Below are 5,691 nucleotides of genomic sequence, written 5' to 3'. Positions count from 1 at the left end.
CATTCCACAATGCCTTTCTTGGCTCCTGTTCACTAGTCTAATTTCCTTCTAGGCTCCATTTAATCTGACCTTGGACAATTTCATGAACACCCATGTGTTAGTTGATACATTGTGTCAACTTGGCTGAATCAGCTCCAGCCGCATGGGCGCCTCGCCCTTCAGGTGGGCAGGGCCCAGGAATTGAGAAAGGCAGGAAGCCGCCCTGCCTGGTTTCCTGCTGCCCCGCCCTGCTTCCGTGGAGAAGTGGGTCTTCGAAGGAGCTTGATCTCGGCTGCCGCGCCATCCGATCTTCACTGTGGAGCGCTGATCGCAGAGGGAAGAGAGAGGCTTGATGGACGCCGCTGCAGCTGCTGCTTCTCCTCTTCTCTTCATTGTTTTCTGCTGCATGAACTGCTGTTGTTTGCCTTGGAGCCAGGGGAATATGGACTGAACCCTCCAGTAACTGTGAGCTAAATAAATCTTTCCTTCCTTCATTTTAGCAAAGGCAATTCTGGGCAAAAAAAAGACAAGGCAGGAGGCATTACCATTCCTGACTTGAAATTATACTACAAAGCTACTGTGATTAAAAAAAAAAAATATTTAAAACCCTTACCACTGGCCTGAACAATCTCTGGTGTCAGGCTGTCCCTGACCATGAGTAGCAGCTCTTCTAGAGTCACTGTCAAACTCACTCAGTCTTTGGTGGATGACAACATTCACTTATCAGACATATATACTTAGTATATTTACTATACATTAAAAGGTTCTAAGTACCCCAAAGGATTCTCACACTGTCATTCTCTTCACCTCTGATTAATACGTCATTCCACAATGCCTTTCTTGGCTCCTGTTCACTAGTCTAATTTCCTTCTAGGCTCCATTTAATCTGACCTTGGACAATTTCATGAACACCCATGACTTCCAATACCACTTTTATACTGATACTTACATCTTTAATTTGACCTTTTTCTGAGTTTTAGACTTTCCTCTTTCCAACTGTCTTCTTCTTTAGCATCTATCTCATTGGCATCCTAAACTCAGCATCTTAAACTCAGTGCAATTGATCATTTGCCTTTGTTCTCCTTTCCTCTTGTTCTTCCAGTGATCCCCAACCAGTAATAAGAACTCTGCAAACAGCCAGAAATCTGGAAGTCATTCTTAGAACAACTTTCTTTCTTTTCCCATACATAATCAATCACTAAATCCTATTAATTACTTTTTTCTTTTCTCTCTTCCTTTCCTTTTATACAGGGTCTCACTACATAGTTTGGACTCCTAGTGCTCCTCCTGTGTCAGCCTCTCTAGTGCTAAGATTACAGGCATGTACCGCCATGCCCAGTTTCACGAACAGCGAACAGCACAGCAAGTGGTACTGGGGATCAAACTCGGGACCTTGTGCTTGCTAGGCAGGTGTTTATGCCACTGAGCTATTTTCCCAGGCCTAAGTCCTATTAACCCTAACTTTTAAATACCTCTCCAACTGATCTACTTCTGTGCATCTCTGCTACTGTGTACTCTAAACTAAGCTCATACCGTATAACAGCTTCTAAATGAAAGGTCATAACTGAGGCAGCTGAACCCACACAAAACTGGACCAGACACATTGACATGAGTAAAAGCAGGTTTATTGGAAGTTCCGCACAGGTGGAAGCTCACGTGGAGGGCTACCTTGTGGACCAAGATAGCCCCGAACAAAAGGGGACAGAAGACTTTATAGGATCTTTTAGGGAGGGTGATTGTGGGCTGGAACAGCCAGGTTGCAGGTGAGCATTATTTGTCTTTCTTGTGGAGGATAATTGCGGGCTGGAACAACCAGGTCACAGATGGACATCATTTGTCTCCCTTGTGGTTGAATTTTGCTTAGGTGAGAGTCAGGTGGACTGTTCTTCGGCTTTGGGTTTGGCTCTGCGTGGGGCCAAGGGGGCGAGAGTTTGGGGGCAGAGTGCCTGGGAATCCAAGAGGGGGAGTGTTTGGGGCAAGGTCCCTAGGAAACTTTGAGTCCTGACCTATCGCTAACTGCTCAGTCTACAAGCTCTCTTGCTGTTCTCTTCTACCACTACATTTCCATGCCAGAGTGCCTTATTTAAAAGAAAGAAAAGCTATGCTGGGGAGATGGCTCAGTGGAATAAGCGCTTCCCTGGCAAGCGCAAGGCCCCGAGTTCAACCCCCAGTTCTGCCAAAAAAAAAAGAAGAAGAAGAAGCTAAAAGAAAAGCTAGCAGTTTGTACTGGATGAAATACTTCTTGAAATCTGCAGGGTCTGCCATGATCTGGCCCTGTCTCTCTAGGTTTGCCTGTCATTTATCCCTTCCATTATGGACACCCAAGTACACTGGCCACTGTGGTATATGCTAACTCTTTCTGCCCCACATGCTTGACCCTGTTGATTCATTGTCTTCCTTCACAAATCAGATCAACTTTTGCTCCTCGGGAAGATATCTTATCCACAGTATACTAACTGAAGCTTCCAGTTCTATTGTGTTCCTTAATTTGTATTTTTCTTTAAATAATGACAGTGTAAAATTACAGAGGTGTGATAAAATATAATGAATGTTTAAAATATTTTAAAAGTTGCAATGAATTTCTAAAACTTACACATTGCCCTTAATCCCCTTCAAAACAGTCCCCTTCACTTGGAATGTATTTATCCCATTGTTCTCGACGCATTCTGAAGCTGTTCTAAAGTCCTCCTTCATGAATGTCTTTAGTTATGCTGTCGTGGCTGCCTTCATGTCCTGAAATGTTTCAAAACATTTGTTTTTCATGGTCATTTTGACCTTTTGAAAAAATAGATGTTGCACAGTGTCAGTTCATCTTATGGATAAAGTGAATGAGGAAATTCCTGTTTTCATTTGACACGAATTTCCATAAATGTTTTGAATTCGTTCAGGCCTCAAGCAACCACAGAAGAGAACTTCCAGAACTACTTCAGAAAGTGGCATGAAAAATGGGATAGTGTGTGTATGGGGGTGGGAGGAACATTCTTTTGGGGGAGGGGATAAATGGTGCTGTCTTTTTTATTGTCATCAATTGTAACATTTGTATTTAAGCATTTATTATATACTTTGATCATAGTGTTACCAGGTTGAGGATCTTGTCCCGGTTCTAAATAAAGGATTGAACAAGACACCTGACAGTTGCAGTAGGAGCACTGATTTATTTGAGAGCTTTTCTTGAGGTCCTCACAGGGGATCACAGCTACTCCTGGGCCTTTGTTGGAGGAGATGATCTTCCTCTATCAGGGATGGTCTTCCTCTTCCACTGAGCCTGCAGCTTAGGGAGGAACACACATGAAGCAGTGAGGAAGGAAGGGAGTACCCACCTAGCTTTATTTGAAAGATAAAGGACAAGATGTACTCCCCAGAGGGGGAGCCAGCCAGTGAGAAGAGCTCAAGACAATGATGGGCTTGATGTTGAGGAGTAACGCTTAGGATTTGTGGAAGATTGAGGGCTTGGGCTGAGGTCTGACGTCTGCCAATGAGTTGCCTGACTCAGTCTGTCCAACAGATGGTAGAGTTTTGACCTTTTATGGCCTTTAGAGAAATTGTCATGGCCTCCAAAGTCCACATGGAGGTCAAATCTGCTCAGTTAGTGACATGATACCTCTGGATGGGGTCAGCCAAGAGTTGCAGGCTAGTGGGTATATGCCCAGGGACCTACTGTGTAGAAATTAAGTTGTCTGCATTTTTCCATTGTGTTTGGGTCTGGGTGTCCTAGTCCTGGGCTGATATTGCACTCAGAGGATGGATCAGGGCCCAGTTAGTGGGACCCAGGGTGGGCCCTGTCACCCTCACCCTCCTTTTCTCATAGTTTTCTGAGTTACTGCACAGCCCAGATCCAGCCCAGAGAGCAGGCTCTGAGGCAGGTAGAGCTTCCCTTTTGAAAAGCCATTTTTTTTTCTAGCTCCCTATTGTCTCAATACCTCCAATACATTTATATGATTGTTGCCCAACATTTGTCTCCCTTCCTAACTGTGGGTTTCATGAGTTTCTGTTTTGTTCACCACTGTCACCCCAAGCTAGCACATGGCCTGGCACCTAGAAAAAACCCAGTAAGTTTTTTTGAAATGAATGGACTTATCTGTCACTTATCCTACCTTACTCATGAAGAAATTGATCCAATCTCTTAAAATGGCCCTAAATTCATCTCAATGTGTCTTATAGTTATTGCTCTAGACCTACCTATTATCTTCTCTTCCTCAGACTATTATGATACTTAGGGGGCTTCTTTTCTGTCAGTACAGTATTTGAAAATGTGAATTGTTAATGTTCTGAATTACCCAAGTCAAGTCTGAACAGGAAATTTTTGTTCTTTGTTTTTGACACCAAATCTTTGTCACTGTTTCATAACACTGTGAGTTCATTTATGAACATGCAAGGAACATAAATTTGTTTCCTTGGGGCCAAAATTTTGAGAATTGCATGAGAAGGGCTGATCTGATCTATGTATACCTGTGATCTGATATACCCATCCTCCAGCCCCTTCGGATGCTCTAATGATTGATACATTGTGTCAACTTCAGAAGTTTAGAAGTTGAGAAGTTTAACTAAGCAACTCAGCAGGGAGCCAAGGTCTTCCCTTTGCAAACATCCTCATCCTGTACAAGAGGAAGGCATGGAGATGGTGTGAGCGCTGTACCCCACCCCAGCTCTCACCCCCACTCCTCACCCACTCTTTTGTTCCTATTGCTTTGCTGTCTTCTGCTGCTTTGCACTGTTGCCCCTCGGCCACGCCACCCTCCCTTCAAGCCAGCCAACCATGGACTGAAACTTCCACAAACTGTGACCTAAATAGACCTTTCCTCCCTTAATTCTGGGGTGTCACATATCTTGTCTCAGCAATGGGAGAAAAGTAACCAAAGACAGATGTTTTCAGCTATCGAGACAGCCAAAGATTAAAGCACAGCAACAATCATTCCATTAGAGATGAGATTTTTTTTTGTCAGTGTAGGTCTGAACATGTTATGGACTGTATTACACCAGATTTATCTGTCATATCAACTGATCTACAGATCACTTTGTGTCATCTTTTTTCTTTGTATTCTACATGATTAATTTTCCTTCCCACAACATCCGCAATATCCTGTTTGATTTGGTTTGGAACCCAAACAACAGTTTAAATATTAGCCTACTGGCCCAGGTCAAAAGACATGAACAGTTTTCTACAGCATGACTTGCATCATAATTTTCATTCATTATTCATAGAGTTTCATGAATCTAGCTTTGTAGTTATGAGATTCCTTTTTCAAACAGCATCAAAATTGAGTATGATCATGGTAGATAATTTTTGCAAGTTGTTGCTGTGGATGACTGCTTGACATCCCAGATTTTTATCCATTTCTGTTTCCATTTTATTTTGGAACAATTTGATTAACACTTTTCACAGTATGTGCTAGCTTTCTGTCAAGGAGAGGGCTCAGCAGCATAAGAGCTTGCTTGACAGGTACAAGGTCCTGAGTACAATCCCCAGTACCTCAAAAAAAGTATACTAGCTTTCTACCATTTGATGACCAAAGAACACAAGTAGGTCTTAAAGAAACAGCAGCATCTTTAGGTTTTGAACAGCAAGGTCAAAATGCCCTTCTCAGCTTCCCATCACATACAGAATAAAGTCCAGATTCCTTAGTATGGAATTCGAGGTTGTACAAAATCTCCTTTCAACATCATCTACTTTGAACATCATCTCCTTTGGCAATTAGGTCAGGATTCAACTAT

This window comes from Octodon degus, unplaced genomic scaffold (genome assembly GCF_000260255.1).
Source record: "Octodon degus isolate 3935 unplaced genomic scaffold, OctDeg1.0 scaffold00137, whole genome shotgun sequence".
Lineage (NCBI taxonomy): Eukaryota > Metazoa > Chordata > Mammalia > Rodentia > Octodontidae > Octodon > Octodon degus.
This window is presented reverse-complemented; position numbering follows the sequence as displayed.